The sequence below is a fragment of the Coregonus lavaretus genome, assembly GCF_964263955.1.
Source record: "Coregonus lavaretus genome assembly, chromosome: 11".
Lineage (NCBI taxonomy): Eukaryota > Metazoa > Chordata > Actinopteri > Salmoniformes > Salmonidae > Coregonus > Coregonus lavaretus.
The window spans coordinates 37,096,539-37,118,217 of record NC_139998.1 but is presented as its reverse complement, the minus strand read 5'-3'; the positions used below and the strand labels follow the sequence as shown (position 1 = coordinate 37,118,217).

At 41.3% G+C, this 21,679-nt stretch overlaps 1 pseudogene across 1 annotated transcript in view; it reads right to left on the bottom strand.

Annotated features, from left to right (window-relative positions):
- Positions 1-21,679, bottom strand: part of LOC311137533 (DNA topoisomerase 1-like) — a 68,411-nt pseudogene that overhangs the window by 34,771 nt on the left and 11,961 nt on the right. The gene's annotated exons all lie outside the window — the stretch shown is intronic.

Sequence of the window (21,679 nt, the reverse complement as noted above, 5' to 3'; positions counted from 1 at the left end):
CGGGGTACCACCCGGAGAGCAATGGGCAGGTCGAACGTGTGAACCAGGATGTGGGTAGGTTTCTGAGGTCATATTGCCAGGGCCGGCCGGAGGAGTGGGCGAGGTATGTTCCCTGGGCCGAGATGGCACAGAACTCTCTCCGCCACTCCTCCACCAAACTAACTCCGTTCCAGTGTGTTTTAGGATACCAGCCGGCTCTGGCACCTTGGCATCAGAGCCAGATCGAGGCCCCTGCGGTGGATGAGTGGGTGCGGCGCTCGGAGGAGACGTGGAACGCTGCTCACGTCCATCTGCAGCGGGCCATCCGTCAACAGAAGACGAGCGCCAATCTCCACCGCAGTGAGGGACCGGTGTACGCACCGGGAGATTGGGTCTGGCTCTCGACCAGAAACCTGCCCCTCCGCCTGCCCTGCCGGAAGCTGGGTCGGCGGTTTGTGGGGCCTTTCAAAGTCCTGAGGAGGTTGAACGAGGTGTGTTACAGGTTACAATTGCCTATTGATTACAAGAATATTAACCCCTCGTTCCATGTGTCTCTCCTCAGGCCGGTGGTAGCTGGTCCACTCCAGGACTTTGAGATAGAGGAGACTCCTCCGCCCCCGCTGGACATCGAGGGGGCTCCGGCGTACACTGTTCGGTCCATCCTGGATTCGAGACGCCGGATGGGGGGGCTCCAATATCTCGTGGAGTGGGAGGGGTACGGCCCGGAGGAGCGGTGCTGGGTTCCGAGGAGGGACATCTTAGACCCGTCTCTTCTGACCGAGTTCCATCGTGGTCATCCTACGCGCCCTGCTCCGCGTCCGCCTGGTCGTCCTCGAGGCCGGGGTCGGCGCACGGCTGGAGCCGCGCGTCAAGGGGGGGGTACTGTCACGGTTTCGGCCGAGGCTGCTTCTCCTCCTTGTTCGGGCAGGCTTCGGCGGTCGTCGTCTCCGGAGTACTAGCTGCCACCGTTCTATGTTTCGATGTTCGTTTGGTTTGGTCTGTTTGTACACCTGTTCTTTGTTAGTGTTGATTATGTGCCCTATAAGTTCTCTTAGGTTTTGTCATGTGTTGTGTGTAATTGTTTCGTGTCAGCTAGGCGTCAGTTTGTTCTCTCTCGTTCTGTTTTGTTTTGAGAGAGTGTCCGCACTGTGTGCGCAGTTTGGGTTACGCACTGTTTTCTGTGTGCGTAATTTTTCGCTTGCCCTCCGGCTGGGATTTTGCCATGAGTCTTTTGTATTGTTTGATCCTCACTAAAGACTGTTGAAGAGCCTCTGTTGTCCTGCGCTTGATTTCTGCACCACATCTACGCTCAGCCCTTTGACAGACATAATGAAGGATGAAGGTTTATTATCCTTTCATCCTTTTTTTTTTGCAGTTAAGAACCGCTATGCACACTTATGGAGTCCCATGGAGTCAACCACTCCCACTCCATCCACTTGCTGAGTTGTTAGGTAGTCAGAACAACGTTTTTGTATCCAATCTATATAGAAAAAACTACTAGAAACCCTCCGTAAATCAATGGGAATAGTAACTGTATGGAATTTACTGTAGATCTTAAAGACTACCAACAGAATACAGATTGGAAAAGAGTCTGGAACAATATCTCAATGTCCTCCCGAAATTTGAATAATCAACCAATACACTTCAAATTAATTCACAGATTTTATTTGACTACGTGGAAATGCTGTCAATTTAACTCAAAATTGTCTGTTGTGTTCTCAATTAAATATTGGGACATACATGCACATGATGCGGGACTGCCCCAGTGTAAAGACCTTCTGGTCACAGGTTGACAGGTCTGTGTCGATGATAGTTGGTGCTGCCATTCCTTAACTTCCCAATATACTATTGTTGAATAATGACTCTTCACGGACTCTCACAGTTCCCCAAAAACGAGTATGGTTGTCTGGACTGACCACGGCAAAAATAATGTTGGTGACCAGATGGAAACCTCCACATACAGTGGGGAAAAAAGTATTTAGTCAGCCACCAATTGTGCAAGTTCTCCCACTTAAAAAGATGAGAGAGGCCTGTAATTTTCATCATAGGTACACGTCAACTATGACAGACAAAATGAGAAAAAAAATCCAGAAAATCACATTGTAGGATTTTTAATGAATTTATTTGCAAATTATGGTGGAAAATAAGTATTTGGTCAATAACAAAAGTTTCTCAATACTTTGTTATATACCCTTTGTTGGCAATGACACAGGTCAAACGTTTTCTGTAAGTCTTCACAAGGTTTTAACACACTGTTGCTGGTATTTTGGCCCATTCCTCCATGCAGATCTCCTCTAGAGCAGTGATGTTTTGGGGCTGTCGCTGGGCAACACGGACTTTAAATTCCCTCCAAAGATTTTCTATGGGGTTGAGATCTGGAGACTGGCTAGGCCACTCCAGGACCTTGAAATGCTTCTTACGAAGCCACTCCTTCGTTGCCCGGGCGGTGTGTTTGGGATCATTGTCATGCTGAAAGACCCAGCCACGTTTCATCTTCAATGCCCTTGCTGATGGAAGGAGGTTTTCACTCAATCTCACGATACATGGCCCCATTCATTCTTTCCTTTACACGGATCAGTCGTCCTGGTCCCTTTGCAGTAAAACAGCCCCAAAGCATGATGTTTCCACCCCCATGCCTCACAGTAGGTATGGTGTTCTTTGGATGCAACTCAGCATTCTTTGTCCTCCAAACACGACGAGTTGAGTTTTTACCAAACATTTCTATTTTGGTTTCATCTGACCATATGACATTCTCCCAATCCTCTTCTGGATCATCCAAATGCACTCTAGCAAACTTCAGACGGGCCTGGACATGTACTGGCTTAAGCAGGGGGACACGTCTTGCACTGCAGGATTTGAGTCCCTGGCGGCGTAGTGTGTTACTGATGGTAGGCTTTGTTACTTTGGTCCCAGCTCTCTGCAGGTCATTCACTAGGTCCCCCCGTGTGGTTCTGGGATTTTTGCTCACCGTTCTTGTGATCATTTTGACCCCACGGGGTGAGATCTTGCGTGGAGCCCCAGATCGAGGGAGATTATCAGTGGTCTTGTATGTCTTCCATTTCCTAATAATTGCTCCCACAGTTGATTTCTTCAAACCAAGCTGCTTACCTATTGCAGATTCAGTCTTCCCAGCCTGGTGCAGGTCTACAATTTTGTTTCTGGTGTCCTTTGACAGCTCTTTGGTCTTGGCCATAGTGTAGTTTGGAGTGTGACTGTTTGAGGTTGTGGACAGGTGTCTTTTATACTGATAACAAGTTCAAACAGGAGCCATTAATACAGGTAACGAGTAGAGAACAGAGGAGCCTCTTATAGAAGAAGTTACAGGTCTGTGAGAGCCAGAAATTTTGCTTGTTTGTAGGTGACCAAATACTTATTTTCCACCATAATTCGTAAATAAATTCATTAAAAATCCTACAATGTGATTTTCAGGAGAAAAAAAAATCTCAATTTGTCTGTCATAGTTGACGTGTACCTATGATGAAAATTACAGGCCTCTCTCATCTTTTTAAGTGGGAGAACTTGCACAATTGGTGGCTGACTAAATACTTTTTCCCCCACTGTAAGCTCAGCATAACTCAATGGCTACAAAACTTCCTTGACGTCCTTTCACTTGAGCTCTCTATAGCTCGTGTGAACGGCGCCAAGGAAACAACATTAGATACATTTAATAGAGCAGTCGAAAAGGTCAAAAGTTTATTATGAGTAAATGTAATGCAATTATGTTTGAATTCAATAATTGTATTTTGAATATCTGTATCTAATATCAATGTATGCAGGCTGATTCTATCCATGTGTGCCTTGTTCCCACAAACATTTTACAAACCCAAGATGAGTTATCCATGATGTTTTGTTTTGTGCATAGATATATCCACAACATGATCCCTTGGGGGGAAGGAGGGGGTGGTGAGGGCAGGAGGGAGGGAGGGGGAATAGGAATGGGTCGCACTTACTAAGAAGGGGGAGGGAGATGAGACAGACAGGACAAATAATGCTTATTTTATTTGTTTTTCGTTTCTTTACATACAGTATATACTTTTTGCACATTCTTTCCTGTCTGTGATCTGATTTTTTGGGGGGGGGTCACAAAAAATAAAGGCCCAATTATCAAACCCTGTGGCACACCGCAGGACATCTTGGCTCTGGTAGATGCACAGCTCTTTGAGAATGGAATTCTAAATGTAAGTATTATTTAATAACTTTGAAAAATTTATGGATTCACATGCAAGGAATACACTTAAGTTACAATGCATTAACAAGCATTACAAGGCATTATTCTAAGCATGATCAGAGAGAGAGAGAGAGAGCGAAGTCATAGCCTGAAAGGCCATGCCCCAAGATTCCCTGGGGTGGAGAGAGAAAGAGAGTACCGCACCAGCCAGCCTGATCTCATAGACTAGACTAGATATACAAACCATATACACACTCGCACACACTACATTGACAGTCCCATACAAAACCCACACACATTCACATCAGTGGAGGCTCCTCAGAGGAGGAAGGGGAGGACCATCCTCCAGTGAATTTCATAAAAATAAAAATAGTAAACATTTAAAAAGTTATCATTTTTTAAATAAAACTATACTAAAATATAATCACGTCACCAAACAATTTATTAAAACACACTATTTTGCAATGAAGGTCTACAGTAGCCTCAACAGCACTCTGTAGGGTAGCGCCATGGTGTAGCCGGAGGACAGCTAGCTTCCGTCCTCCTCTGGGTACATTGACTTCAATACAAAACCTAAGAGGCTCATGGTTCTCACCCCCTCCCATAGATTTACACAGTAAATATGTCAACTTCCAGAGGACGTCCTCCAACATATCAGAGCTCTTGCAGCATGATCTGACATGTTGTCCACCCAATCAAAGGATCAGAGAATAAATCTAGTACTGAAAGCATAAGCTACAGCTAGCTAGCACTGCAGTGCATACAATGTGGTGAGTAGTTGACTCAAAGAGACTGAGAGACAATAGTTGAACAGTTTTGAACAAATTAATTTCTTCAAAAATGAAGGAGATGCGAGAGAGATTTTGTCATTTTCTTTTCACTTTCAGTTTCACTTACTTAGCTAGCAAATTCGATGCTATGTTAGCTAGCTGGCTATGACTATCTAACACAACACTGGAACTCTTCCAAGTCAAGGTAAGCTTTTGGTTTTACTAATTTATTGCCACCGGGGCATGCCGGTGTAAGTGCTAAACTGCTCATTGACTGTACACTGTAAAGTTGCTGCATGATTGTAGCGGATTTACTAACGTGTTAGCTAATAGAACTATGTTGACTATGACGTTACTTTAGCTAATATGGTTACAACGATTTAGGCTGTGTGTAGCGGTTATGTTATGGTTTGGCTTGGAAAGGTGTTTTTGCCTGGTCACATACAGCTGATGTGTTGTGCATTGAAGTCCACAAGCGAAGAGAAAAGGTGAGAGGAGGAGAGCGCATAGATGCGAGAAGGAATATAACATAGCTGCTATGAAAGTGAACTGTGTTTACTTTCAGGGGTGTATTCATTCTGCCGATTCTGTTGAAAACCTTTCTTAAACGGGTATAAACATACCTGAATTTGTCCAATAGAAAACGATTGGACTAATGATTACACCCTATAGCAGCTAGATGCAGGCAAGAGTGTGCAAGGCGGAATTAAATGTGTCACTGCCTGTCCATGTATCACAGTCTGTCACCTCAAATTTTTATCTCGACCTGTGTGCACCTACGTTGTAAACTTTCATTCATAGGCTAGGTTGCAGCAACCTCATGATGGATATAGGGACAATTTGAGTATCATGTAGTATCCTAAACGTATCGCTGTTACATTGAACTGGGTGAATGGAATATGAATGACAGTCATCCAATATGCTGTAATAGAAATAAGACCATACTCATGAAAAAAGGAAATCGTCCTCCCTCATCTTAAACGGCACTGACCGCCACTGAGTCACATACACTACATACAGTTGAAGTCGGAAGTTTACATACACTTAGGTTGGAGTCATTAAAACTCGTTTTTCAACCACTCCACAAATTTCTTGTTAACAAACTATAGTTTTGGCATGTCGGTTAGGACATCTACTTTGTGCATGACACAAGTAATTTTTCCAACAATTGTTTACAGACAGATTTTATCACTTATAATTCACTGTATCACAATTCCAGTGGGTCAGAAGTTTACATACACTAAGTTGACTGTGCCTTTAAACAGCTTGGAAAATTCCAGAAAATGATGTTATGGCTTTAGAAGCTTCTGATAGGCTAATTGACATCATTTGAGGTGTACCTGTGGATGTATTTCAAGGCCTACCTTCAAACTCAGTGCCTCTTTGCTTCACATCATGAGAAAATCAAAAGAAATCAGTCAAGACCTTAGAAAAAAATTGGAGACCTCCACAAGTGTGGTTCATCCTTGGGAGCAATTTCCAAACACCTGAAGGTACCACGTTCATCTGTACAAACAATAGTACGCAAGTATAAACACCATGGGACCACGCAGCCGTCATACCGCTCAGGAAGGAGACGTGTTCTGCCTCCTAGAGATGAAGGTGGGGGCAGCAGGTAGCTTAGTGGTTAAGAGCGTTGTGCCAGTAACCGAAAGGTCGCTGGTTCTAATCCCCGAGCCAACTAGGGGAAAAATCTGTCAATGTGCCCTTGAGCAAGGCACTTAACCCTAATTGCTCCTGTAAGTCGCTCTGGATAAGAGCGTCTGCTAAATGACAAAAAAAAAAGGTACTTTGGTTCGAAAAGTGCAAATCAATCCCAGAACAACAGCAAAGCACCTTGTGAAGATGCTGGAGGAAACAGGTACAAAAGTATCTATATCCACAGTAAAACAAGTCCTATATCGACATAACCTGAAAGGCTGCTCAGCAAGGAAGAAGCCACTGCGCCATAAAAAAGCCAGACTACGGTTTGCAACTGCACATGGGGACAAAGATCGCACTTTTTGGAGAAATGTCCTCTGGTCTGATGACAAAAATAGAACTGTTTGGCCATAATGACCATCGTTATGTTTGGAGGAATAAGGGGAAGGCTTGCAAGCCGAAGAACACGGGGGTACCAGCATCATGCTGTGGGGGTGCTTTGCTGCAGGAGGGACTGGTGCACTTCACAAAATAGATGGCATAATGAGGAAGGAAAATTATGTGGATATATTGAAGTAACATCTCAAGACATCAGTCAGGAGGTTAAAGCTTGGTCACAAATGGGTCTTCCAAATGGACAATGACCCCAAGCATACTTCCAAAGTTGTGGCAAAATGGCTTAAGAACAACAAAGTCAAGGTATTGGAGTGGCCTTCACAAACCCCTGACCTCAATCCTATAGAACATTTGTGGGCAGAACTGAAAAAGCGTGTGCGAGCAAGGAGGCCTACAAACCTGACTCAGTTAAACCAGCTCTGTCAGGAGGAATGGAACAAAATTCACCCAACTTATTATGGGAAGCTTGTGGAAGTCTACCCGAAATGTTTGACCCAAGTTAAACAATTTAAAGGCAATGCTACCAAATACTAACTGAGTGTAAACTTCTGACCCACTGGGAATGTGATGAAAGAAATAAGAGCTGAAATAAATCATTATCTCTACTATTATTATGACATTTCACATTCTTACAATAAAGTGGTGAACCTAACTGACCTAAGACAGGGAATTCTTACTAGGATTAAATGTCAGGAATTGTGAAAAACTGAGTTTAAATGTATTTGGCTAAGGTGTATGTAAACTTCCGACTTCAACTGTACGCACACACATTACACACACACGCAGACCGACACAACACAAACACACATTCATACACATTACACCAGGGTTCCCCAACTGGATTGGCCCGCAGATGTTTTTATTTGTCCCCCCAAGCTTTCTGAGCCCAAAAAAATACATTGTTTATTTCTATTTTGAACATAAGACTGTAAAAACACCAGGGAATCAGCTCCAAGTGATTTTAATTTATTATGAAATCTGTTCCCAAGTACTCTCACACATAATAGAGAGACACGTGATCGTATACAAATGTAAGCAAGGTTTGAAAGGATTGTGTTTTAGTCAAACATATCTGTTTGGGCTTCTTGCGGTCAATTTACAGTTTACAAATTATTTGCAATTATGTTCCGGCCCCCGACCATCCGCTAAAGAAAGAAATCGGCCCGGGGGTGAACGTAGTTGCTGATCCCTGCATTACACACACACATGCACACGCACACATTTTTACACTAATCATCAATCAATCAAATTGTATTTATAAAGCCCTTTTTACATCAGCAGATGTCACAAAGTGCTATACAGAAACCCAGCCTAAAACTATAAACAGCAAGCAATGCAGATGTAGAAGCACGGTGTCTAGGAAAAACTCCTTAGAAAGACAGGAACCTAGGAAGAATCCTAGAGAGGAACCAGGCTCTGAGGGGTGGCCAGTGCTCTTCTGGTTGTGCCGGGTGGAGATTATAAGAGTACATGTCCATTAAGGCCAGATTGTTCTTCAAGATGTTCAAACGTTCATAGATGACCAACAGGATTGTAGAGGGTGCAACAGGTCAGTACTTCAGGAGTAAATGTCAGTTGGCTTTTCATAGCTGAGCATTCAGAGGTCGAGACAGCAGGTGCGGTAGAGAGAGAGAGTCGAAAACAGCAGGTCCGGGACAAGGTAGCACGTCCGGTGAACAGGTCAGGGTTCCATAGCCGCAGGCAGAACAGTTGAAACTGGAGCAGCAGCACGACCAGGTGGACTGGGGACAGCCAGGAGTCATCAGACCAGGTAGTCCTGAGGCATGGTCCTAGGGCTCAGGTCCTCTGGGCAGGGAGGAAAAGTGGGAGAGAGAGAGAATTAATGGGAGCATACTTAAATTCACACAAGACACCAGATAAGACAGGAGAATTACATCAGATATAGCAGACTGACCCTAGCCCCCCGGCACATACAGTGATGGAAAAAACTATTTGATCCCCTGCTGATTTTGTACGTTTGCCCACTGACAAAGACATGATCAGTCTATAATTTTAATGGTAGGTTTATTTGAACAGTGAGAGACAGAATAACAACAAAAAAAGCCAGAAAAACGCATGTCAAAATTGTTATAAATTGATTTGCATTTTAATGAGGGAAATAAGTATTTGACCCCTCTGCAAAACATGACTTAGTACTTGGTGGCAAAACCCTTGTTGGTAATCACAGAGGTCAGACGTTTCTCATAGTTGGCCACCAGGTTTGCACACATCTCAGGAGGGATTTTGTCCCACTCCTCTTTGCAGATCTTCTCCAAGTCATTAAGGTTTTGAGCCTGACGTTTGGCAACTCGAACCTTCAGCTCCCTCCACAGATTTTCTATGGGATTAAGGTCTGGAGACTGGCTAGGCCACTCCAGGACCTTAATGTGCTTCTTCTTGAGCCACTCCTTTGTTGCCTTGTCCATGTGTTTTGGGTCATTGTCATGCTGGAATACCCATCCACGACAACATTTTCAATGCCCTGGCTGAGGGAAGGAGGTTCTCACCCAAGATTTGACGGTACATGGTGCCGTCCATCGTCCCTTTGAAGCGGTGAAGTTGTCCTGTCCCCTTAGCAGAAAAACACCCCCAAAGCATAATGTTTACACCTCCATGTTTGACGGTGGGGATGGTGTTCTTGGGGTCATAGGCAGCATTCCTCCTCCTCCAAACACGGCGAGTTGAGTTGATAACAAAGAGCTCGATTTTGGTCTCATCTGACCACAACACTTTCACCCAGTTCTCCACTGAATCATTCAGATGTTCATTGGCAAACTTCAGACGGGCCTGTATATGTGCTTTCTTGAGTAGGGGGACCTTGCGGGCGCTGCAGGATTTCAGTCCTTCACGGCGTAGTGTGTTACCAATTGTTTTCTTGGTGACTATGTTCCCAGCTGCCTTGAGATCATTGACAAGATCCTCCCGTGTAGTTCTGGGCTGATTCCTCACCGTTCTCATGATCATTGCAACTCCACGAGGTGAGATCTTGCATGGAGCCCCAGGTCGAGGGAGATTGACAGTTCTTTTGTGTTTCTTCCATTTGCGAATAATCGCACCAACTGTTGTCACCTTCTCACCAAGCTGCTTGGCGATGGTCTTGTAGCCCATTCCAGCCTTGTGTAGGTCTACAATCTTGTCCCTGACATCCTTGGAGAGCTCTTTGGTCTTGGCCATGGTGGAGAGTTTGGAATCTGATTGATTGATTGCTTCTGTGGACAGGTGTCTTTTATACAGGTAACAAGCTGAGATTAGGAGCACTTAGCATTTAGCCCAAAACGAATGAGACTGTTTCAGCATGTAAAAAGTAACAGTACAAAACATACATCATTTTTTCAAACATTAAAAAAGCCAACATAAAATAATAAAAGTGAGTTGTGACTGAACAGATATTTAATAAACATTTCAAAACAATACATTATACTATAGACCTGCTAAATTACTCACATTCAGCATAAAAAACATTAGTAACTAAAATAATTCTGTATTTATTTCAGATGTAACAATTGTTCATGAAGCAAACGTATGACTTGGTGAAGGTGTGGTAGAAAGAAGCTGTCCGTGATCCTCCCCCTCCTTCATCCGTGGTGCTCCTTCAACATAACATTTGGAGATTCCTGTGAACATCAACAGTCATAAACATGTCATTCTGAACAGCACCATCTTCCTAATAAGAATTTAGTCCAGTTGACAATTCAACAGAATTCAGTCTTGTTCATGTTGATAATCGGTACAACATGAGACAGATAGAAATTCAGTACAAATAGATACAAATAGATAAAGCTATTATAAACCGGTTTATTCAAGCCCTGAATGCTGATTGGCTGAAAGCTGTGGTATATCAGACCATATACCACAGGTATGATTCCATATTACTAGTAACCAGTTTCTAATATAATAAGGCACCTCGGGGGTTTGTTGTGCCTAAGAACAGCCCTTAGATATTGGCCATATACCACAAACCCCCGAGGTGCCTTATTGCCTAAATATAACACAGATACAGATTATGCGCATGTGGTGGTTTCGAATAATAATGTTACTACTACTTGCTTGCTCTCTCCCTGCTTTTCCTGAACATGTATATCTGATATATCTAGCTAGTTGTTATTGTTCTAGTTTGCTCATCCAAAGCAGGCTTTCCTCTTCCTCGCTGGTCTTCAGATGCTTGACTACATGATCATCATGTTGTGGCTGTAACATGGACATTGCATTAGAACAATAACAACGATACACTCTTAGAAAAAAGGGTTTTTCGGCTGTCCCCATAGTAGAACCCTTTTTGGTTCCAGGTAAAACCATTTTGGGTTCCATTTAGAACCGTCTGTGGAAAGGGTTCTACATGGAACCCAAAATGGTTGTACTTGGAACCAAAAGGGTTCTTCAAAGGGTTCTCCTATGGGGACAGCCGAGGAACCCTTTTAGGTTCTAGATGGAACTTTTTTTCCAAGAGTGTTGCTTTATCAGATAGACATTTTCAGGAAAAACTGCTAATTTAGCAAGCCAATCAAATATTTATTGCATTAGTTCAACCTTGAAATCTAGCTAATCAAGATAGTCTGAGAGAACTTACACTTTTTATCTCTTTAGCAGTTTGCTCTCACCTCATCTTGGCACTGCAACAGCCAGATAGAAGCAGCTGCACATCAGATCTTATTCACGTTCCCTATTGTCTAGATTCTACAGGGAGCAAGCCTGTTCTCCTAAAACGTTACTAGCTAGCCAACTTAAGCAAATAAATCTCAGCTTGCTAACTCAGCAAAGCCAACCAATTACACAACAAATATACACAAAGTAAACAATTATCTTCTAAACCAATGTTAGTCTCAACCAAATGGCAAGTACAAAGACCTATTACTCTGTTCCACAACGTAACAACCATTAGTTACAGGCTAGACAGAAGACTATTGCTAGCTAGCTAACCAGCCATGCTATTTCAGTGAAAATAAGCTAGCTAGCCAGCGTAAGCTTCGTAGTTGTAATGCTATGTGGAAACACTTGTTTTAATTTCTTCTCCATTTTTCTCACCAACGCCTTGCTGTAGCTTTTACATTCTGTGACTGTCATTTACACATTTTAACAGTTTGATCCATATTTAGCAACATCTCCTCCCTCATCTCCCCTGAGTAAGCAATTCATTGCGACATGCCAGAAGTCAAACAAAAGTGAAACTCCCGGAAATTGATGTGGGAGGGGCTAGAATGTGGTACTTTAAGACGCATAAAATTGTGCCAGTTACTACAAAGGCATTCAAAAAGTGTGCAGTGGCACAATTTCATGCGTCTAAAAGTACAACATTCAAGCGTTCTAATTGCTTGGTGTACATTTTTACACTTGATTTTTTCGCATGTCCTTTTTGCATTAACAGGTGAATAAAGCGCCTGTCTTCTTAAGTTCACACGCTGTGAATGTTAAGCATTTTTTTACTAGATTTTTTCACCTGTTGTGTTTGCATTTACAAGTGTCGTGTATTGGGATTATGCCTTTGTTAAATGTTTTTCTTGAAGAAATGGAATGTTGGTTATGTTAGGTCAAATGTAGCCGTTTGGAGGGTGACGTCCCAGGGGAGACTGGTGATTGGCCAGAAGAGGGAGCCACCCATCTTTTTGCATTGTTTATAAATAGGGGTTAAACGATGAAAGGGCAGAGCAGCCATTAGAATTGGAGGACACTGCTCTCCAGACCTCGCGAGTCTGTAAACTTATGCTGTAAGCTTGTGATAATGAATAAAGACTTCTAATCAAGGTACAGCTTAAGCGGACTCCTTTGTTTATCAGCAATAATTACCACCACTCACTCGATACGACAAATGGCGCCCAACGTGGGGCTGGTCTGCACCTCTCCTTTGTTTCAGTCAGCCGCCAGGCTAACTCGCTTTGAAGCATGGCCAGACAAGGGTGAGTTTTTCTTACCACTTCGGAGCTTGTTAGATTGGATACGACTTGTGTACACTGGAGAGATGTACCATTACGACCGTGCCTCGGGTGGTGTGATTGCTGTTGACTAGGAGTCTGAAATAAATATTCTAAATTTGGTTGATGAAGGCTAGAATAATGGATTGGTAGTGAATAAAAGCTGGAATACGTATGCATATTTATGGCATTGTGAATCTGGAAAGACCCCCAGCGGGGGCGACTCGCAGGAGTGGGCTACAAATCCTGGGCGACGTATTAGACTTCGTCAGGTTGGTTCTGGGAACCATGAGCTGGACGATGATATTGTATGTTATGCTCATCTTATAGTTGACGGATTATTCGTTTGGGGTAACCGCTCATATAATTATCCAGAACTCAAGGCAGCATAAAGTTAGGCGGAGATATGGATAATGATGGATAATGATTTGGGCACAATGCAAGGTTACTTAGGGCGTGGTAGGCCGCAGTTAGCTAAAGGCTAAGGCTAAGGTTAATGCTAAATGGGAGTGTGTTTCATGCTACATGGTATATGGCGGCTAATGCTAAATGCTAATTGTGTTCTGTGCTACATGCTAATGTATCCTTAGAGGTCCCATTGCGATGGACTAAGCCTCTTAAAATATGTATGTGTGTGTAGAATTTAAAGTTCTACGCAAATGTGAGCTCTGTTATGTGTAATTGTGTGAGTATAGGGTATAAAATAGTGAAGCTGTAGCGTAATGCTATCGTTCTATTGTCCGGGAATCGTATCATTGAATGCATTTGCGCATGCGTTTAATTTTGCGACACTACACTACAGAAAGGGGGGTTTATGGCACGAGATTAGGACACGTTTTGGTTTACGGCACTAAACTACAACACGAGGGTATAGTAAAACTACAAAAACGGGATTGTGGGTGACGTGTCATATCTCTGTGGGGCCTGCGTGTCGCAGGGAGAGAAACAGACACAGATGAGGAAACAAAGAGAAGATATATTTTGACACGAGTATTCTAGTTTAAACGGCGGATGGTTAAAGATGAAACTTGTTTTGTGACCTATTGAATTTATAAATTAAATATATGTTGGCGAAGTATAATGAATTAAATTAAATGACGGATTAAAATTAAATAAAAATGTTTTTGAGCGATCTATAATTATTCCTGAGTTAATTCTTAGAGCGAGTGTAAAACGAAGGAATATTGAATATGGTTGAAATAACTCAGTGATTGCATTAACTACTAAAATCTGTTTCTGTGTCTTTGTTCCCTTGTCATATGAGAGACAGGAGAGAGAGAGAGAGGAGATACAGGAAGTGCTGACGTGACATCACGTGACGCGGCAGAGGCAGAGGATCAGATATCAGGCTAGTTCACAAAATCATCCCTTACAAAATATTTGATGACAATTTCACATAGGCTTGGCAAATACTATTTCATTAAAAATTGCATTTTGGAGGCTCTGTGCATCACTGGGGTTTGATTGGAATTGTGTTGGGAATCAAGGACTGACATTATTCTGTAAATTTAAGATAATTAGGGGTTATAGAGCAAGGGGTTACAGGCTGTGTTTTTGGGATTGCTTTGAAGTTGACTAACTTACATTTACTTGCATTTGATGGGTTGTGGTAAGATAGTCAACACTAATTAATAAATTGGTGACATAGGATATAGGAATAAAAATTGGTTTTAATTATTCATGATTTTTAATTGATTTATAAAAAAAAAAAAAAAAGTTGGAGTTGTTAGGTTTATATTAATAATTACAGGGGGGAAGCCATAGGCTATATAGTCTAAAATAAGATAATTCATAATAAAGGAATATAAAAGAGTAGTTACAATGGGGAGAAAGGACAGCAAGGCTATATGAAGGTGATTACACCGGTTGATATAGTACAAAATAGTGACCCTTTAACTAAAGTATTGCGAGGTTATCCGGCAAGTGAAACAAAAGTTGCCCTTCATTTTCAAACAAAAACTGATAAAAGATTCCAGCGATAAGATAAACAAAGCTATAGAGATAAGGCTAAGGGAAGGAGAGCTTAGGGATGTTTATCCTCAGCTTCCAGGGATCATCCAGGAGGGTGATTGTTGCATCAGAGATGGAGATGAACGAATAATAGATAGAGGACAAGCAGAAACGACGATGAAGATGAATCAAAACTCCAGAAGGAAGAAAATGAGATGTCTGGAAGAAAAGAGGGAGGTTAAGGAGGATGGAGGTTAAAGAGGATGAGGATGATGAAGATGAGTGATTGAGAAGAGGTCATGGGTGGATATGACTCTGTGATCAGAAGGAAGTTGGCAAGAGAGGAAAGAAGAAGGATACACGAGATTTGATCTCTGATGAAAGCAAAGATGAAGAAAGCGATGAAGATTTGGAGATTAAAGGTGCTTTATGTTCAAGAGGAGTTTGTCCTACAAGGACTGGCACAGAAGAAATAGAAGGAGATATAGACCGAGGCTTATCAGGCCTGGAGGAAGCGAGGACTTTGGGAGAGGTAAGAGAGCTAGAGGAACAGCTCGAGACGCTGAAGATACAGAAGAGGAGAAACTGCTGAGAAAATAATCCCAGGAATTGGAGGAGAAGAAGAATACATTGAGGCCAAGCAGCTGAAGAGAAGTAAGAAGATGATGGAAGATGATATTTTGAGGACAGAACTTAGAATATAAGCTGTTGAAGAATACATATATCTCAGCAAGAAAGAACAGGATCAAGAATCTCTCAGAAAACTCAATCATACAACTGGTGGAGAAGAGAAGCTTTGGTTATGAAGAATCAGAGTGAACCAAATCAACAATCACTGTTACAGCTTCAACTGAACAATATCAAATGCAATTGTACCAGTCAAGGGGGGTACCAGGTGTTCCATATCCACAGCCAGGTTCTGGACAGACACAGAATTGGAGAGGAAGAGGACGAGAAGGCTTAGAAGGAGGAGGAAGATTTCAGCTACACTTCCAGCAACTTTCAGAAGACTGTTATAATTATGGACAGGTTGGTCACTTTACCTGTGATGGAAATGCGCCAGGAGAAAACAACAGAGATAAAGGAGCAAGTGAAGATCACCTGTTAGTGCCTAGAAGATCCGGAAGGGGGGTGCCAGCTGATAGCATCGATTAGAGAAGAAGAGAAAATAGCTAACAATTGAAGTAAAACCAGAGGACTATGAGAAGTGATGGTGAATAGTGGAAAAACTTATCTGTGTTCAGCCTAAAGAGGTTAAACATCTCACTATGTAAAATTAACTAATTAGGATAGGGATTTGAGGTAGTAAAACAGTTAATTACTCTTAAGATACTAATATTAGAGCATATACCTATTGCATTATTGGAAAGAGATGCATTGTGTAAATTGAATTGTACAATAAGATGTACACTAAACGGCTGTCTGGTAGAGGATTTTAAAAAGTAGGGTTTTTGGGAATCATATTTGCTTAAAAAGATAATATCATAGGAAGGATGATAATCTATTAGACTGTCTATTAGACAATCTGTCTGGAAAATAAAGTTAAAAGAGGTGACTGTTATTCTGGGTTACATTCTTACACCAAGAGATTTCAGGCTAGGCTAAAAGGTGTTTAGTCATTTGCCAAGTCTGTGTGTGAAAAAGTCAGAAGCAGGTGGGGACTTTCCCAATCACGTATTCTAAAAATTTGGTGGTAAAGGGATTTTGTGAATAAATCAGTGGAAAAAGTTTTTAAAGGTTATGAGAGAAAAGATTAGATTAAAATAAGTTAGGAGAACTAGGGTTGAAGGAACTCTAAGACAGTAAGCTAAGTTTCAAAGTTAGTAGTAAGACAGAGAGAGAACAGTGATGAAGGACATTTTAGAGTTTAGTGGGAAGATATGGTAGGAGTTTAGATCTGTTAGGAGCAGATGCATTGAGAAAGTATGTGTTGCTGAATGATAAGAGAAGATTGAGGGTGATTGAGTATCTATATTTACAGTTCCAGCAGGGAGATCAAGGTAATTATAGGTGTATTTTTTATAATCAAAAGTTTGAAAGTTAGGGATTAGAGATAGGACTGAGAGTTGGGAAAAAGTGACACTAGTGGTGATAGATGGAAGTACAAGCAAAGACAACTTTTCTTTGGGGAAAATTAGAAGTAACTAAGGACATTAACACTTCAGTCTATTAAAACAACAGTGAGAAGCAATTTAACTCTTTCAACATTGATAGTTATTATAGCCATAAATATATCGCATTTGATTATAAGGGAACCAATAGCTCCAGCGCCAATTTTAGGGGAAAAAATACTTATTAGGGTTAGGATGGGGACGTTCCTCCCACATGGAGAGATAATTATGGAGAAGAAGTATTGTTATAACTTTGGAAGGGATTAATGATACGATGGCAATAGCAAATGTAGGAAGTATGACACCGACAACAACTTTTCTGAAATTAAAGGGGGTAGCAAGAAGGTAAAATAGGAGAACAGATAGTAGTAGAGAGAATATAGATTCATCATGGAGGTACAGGATGAGGTCTTTGATTTTAATGACAGACAAGGAGAGGTATCTGATCAGTACCGCTCGTTAGGGGAGAGAGAAACTAAAGGGAGTGGTTTGATTCTTCTGTTGTGAAAATTAAAGATAAATGGGCAGGTAGGAATCTTTGGTTCCAGCGGTTAGCTCATTCTGTAAGATCAGTGAGGAATCTTGAGGGTCCATGTCTGGTGAGAATTCCAGCACCAAACATTTTAGAGACGGTCGTTCGACCTCTATCAAGTATGTGTCAATCTTATGCTTTGTCATGACTGTGGTATCAGCAACAATCAGTAACAGATAAAATAATGTCATTGTCAAAACATTTGTTTAAGCCTAGGGTTAGGTGTTATTAGGTTAAGTGAATTAACTTGTGTGAATTTGTTAGATGGGAAGAAAAATCAGGTAACAGCAAATCCTGAAGCATTTGAGGTGTAACCATTGAGGGCTAAAAGTTGTTTTTGTTCTAATAAAACATATGATGTAAGGGGTATGTTTATGGGAATATCAGATTGTGATGTTATATGATAACTTTGGGTATGCATGACCTTAAGGGTAGTAATGAGAAATATGTTACTTTTTATGTACCAGGTAGTAGGAACAGCAGGACTTTGATGGTTAAAAGATTAGCTTTTGCCTGACAATGTGACTATGGGGAATTTTAGAGATATTTGGAGGGTTTGTGGTGATAAAGCATATATATTCTTACCTTATGGATAGACAGGATGTTGTTACATGTCAACGTTGAAGCTTCCATATGAGGTTTCTATCATTATAAGAGGGGTAGCACCGGACACAGAAATCTGAAGCTATATTTGAAATTGGATGAAAAGAGACATGGCTACATGTCATAGTCTTCAAGCCTATCATTGAAGGATAAATCTAAGGGAGAAGGGGGGACTTTTTCCATGGTATGGTATAACATTTGGGAAGATCATATTGATAATATTAGGTATACTTTGAGTCCAGATAGTTCAGATAGTTATATATGCATTGAAGAATATAAGGGATGCGTTTGGGAGATCTGAGAAGTCTTGGTTGCAAGATCAGGTAGGCCAGTAGGGGCAGTGATGGGTTACATTTAATGGCAGCTTTGATAACACTGTGTGATGTTTGTAATTTGTTACTGACCTTTGAGAAAGCTATGATATTGAGATAGGTTGGAGAGTGATGCCTGGAGACAACACTCAGATGCCGGTGTTGACTGTTCCTGATCTGGATGAAGATGGACCAGTGGAACTGAATGGATAAATATCATTTTTGATTATTTGATGATTTTTTTTTCAATATTGGGGTGATGTTGGTATGATTTTATGAATCAAGGGGGGAAGAGGTTAATGTGATTCATACATCATTTATATATCATTTTTATATTCTTAGTTGATATTGATGGTCAATTTGAAAGTGTTGTTTTGCAAAATATACTGTTTGGTCTTTCCTTTTCTTTCAGAAGCATTTGGGGGAACATATGGAGATTGAAATACTCAAACAACGACAATATGAAGGGACAATATGACTGGAGGAGATGAAACAAGGAGGGTGTGGCCGATTCCATCATCAACAGTCCATTGGAAGAGGAGACTACGGGGAGATGAAGTGTAGTGGACTACATTCCAGTGTCTGCAATGAAATATAGACATGTGTAATACATAATTGTGTCATATTCTTAGGTATTAATTTTGTAGAATGATGTTTGATGTTATTGAATACATGTGAGGATCTTAGATGTTTTTGTTTATTTCGTGAATGATTAGGGACAGGGAATTTAGGCAGGGAGAGGTTCACTGTAGGGTCCAATGGGTTGACCAGCCTTACAAGTGGATGTTTTTGGATAGGATTTTGTTTGCAGGGGCTTACATGTGTATTTAATTGCATCATAGTTTCAAATGCATTTACATTGTTTATGAGGTTATCTGGAGTACCGAGGTGGTTGCCTGGGGCAGAGGGACCGTGAGAGAATTTTACTGTCTTGATTGATGGATGGAAGGTTGCCGGACAGTTTTTCGCTCTTACACTCCATAAAGATTTGTTCATATTTCATAGTAATGTATTCACACTTCATAAAGATAGTAATGTATTCACACTTCATAAACAGTTGTTCATATTTCATAGAAAGGTATTTACACTCTAGAGGAGAATGTTTTTGGTTTAATGTTAAAGATACTCAATAAGATAAATTGTTACTAGTCATAATCCTATTCTGTTTGTTTTCGAGACTGTTCGTCTCGAAGGGGGGATATGTCGTGTATTGGGATTATGCCTTTGTTAAATGTTTTTCTTGAAGAAATGGAATGTTGGTTATGTTAGGTCAAATGTAGCCGTTTGGAGGGTGACGTCCCAGGGGAGACTGGTGATTGGCCAGAAGAGGGAGCCACCCATCTTTTTGCATTGTTTATAAATAGGGGTTAAACGATGAAAGGGCAGAGCAGCCATTAGAATTGGAGGACACTGCTCTCCAGACCTCGCGAGTCTGTAAACTTATGCTGTAAGCTTGTGATAATGAATAAAGACTTCTAATCAAGGTACAGCTTAAGCGGACTCCTTTGTTTATCAGCAATAATTACCACCACTCACTCGATACGACACAAGTATAGAAAACGCGTCTTCTGTGAAGTTGCCTTTCAAAGTTGTTTTTCTCTTTTCAAAAAGCCATAGCTTTTCGTAAGCCTTTATCTTTAGAAAAACAACTAAATGTTTATATATATATATATATATATATATATATATATATATATATATATATATATATATATATATATATATACAGTAACAGTCAAAAGTTTGGACACACCTACTCAGGGTTTTTCTTCATTGTTACTATTTTCTACATTGTAGAATAATAGTGAAGACATCAAAACTATGAAAAAACACATATGGAATCATGTAGTAACCAAAAAGTGTTAAACAAATCAAAATGTATTTTATATTTGAGATTCTTCAAATAGCCACCCTTTGCCTTGATGGCAGCTTTGTACACTCTTGGCATTCTCTCAACCAGCTTCACCTGGAATTATTTTCCAACAGTCTTGAAGGAGCACTTGTTGGCTGCTTTCCCTTCACTCTGCCGTCCGACTCATCCCAAACCATCTCAATTGGATTGAGGTCGGGGATTGTGGAGGCCAGGTCATCTGATGCAGCACTCCATCACTCTTCTTCTTGGTAAAATAGCCCTTGCATAGACTAGAGGTGTGTTGGGTCATTGTCCTGTTGAAAAACAAATGATAGTCCCACTAAGCCCAAACCAGATGGGATGGCGTATCACTGCAGAATGCTGTGGTAGCTATGCTGGTTAAGTGTGCCTTAAAATCTAAATAAATCACAGACAGTGTCACCAGCAAAGCACCCCCCCCCCCCCCCCCCCCCCACCATAACACCTCCTCCTCCATGCTTTACAGCGGGAACTACACATGCGGAGATCATCCGTTCACCCACACCGCGTCTCACAAAGACATGGGGGTTGGAACCAAAGATCTCCTATTTGAAGTCCAGTCCAAAGGACATATTTCCACCGGTCTAATGTTCATTTCTCGTGTTTCTTGGCCCAAGCAGGTGTCTTCTTCTTATTGGTGTCCTTTAGTAGTGGTTTCTTTGCAGCAATTCGACCATGAAGGCCTGATTCACACAGTCCCCTCTGAACAGTTGATGTTGAGATGTGTCTGTGACCTGAACTCTGTGAAGCATTTATTTGGACTGCAATTTCTGAGGCTGGTAACTCTAATTAACTTATCCTCTGCAGCAGAGGTAACTCTGGGTCTTCCATTCCTGTAGCGGTCCTCATGAGAGCCAGTTTCATCATAGCACTTGATGGTTTTTGCAACTGCACTTGAAGAAACTCAAGACTGTTGGAAAAGTATTCCAGGTGAAGCTGGTTGAGAGAATGCCAAGAGTGTGCAAAGCTGTCATCAAGGCAAAGGGTGGCTATTTGAAGAATCTCAAATCTCAAATATTTTTTGATTTGTTTAACACTTTTTTGGTTACTACATGATTCCATATGTGTTATTTCAAAGTTTTGATGTCTTCACTATTATTCTACAATGTAAATAAATATATAAAGAATATAAAGAAAAACCCTTGAATGAGTAGGTGTTCTAAAACTTTTGACAGATAGTGTATATTGGTAAAAAGATGTGGGAAGCCTGGCTTCCCTTGGCATCCATGAATACATACCACTGCAAATCAGTCTAAAGAATAAAAAACATACAGAACTCTAAGAGCAGCAACAACACTGCATTGTATTAGCACTCCAAATTCCCATTGCCAATGGCACCAGTAGACTGGTGATAGTTTCCCTAAAACAGACTCAGTGCAGACAGTGCGTGTGATGGTACCAGAGCAGACACTCCAGCGACA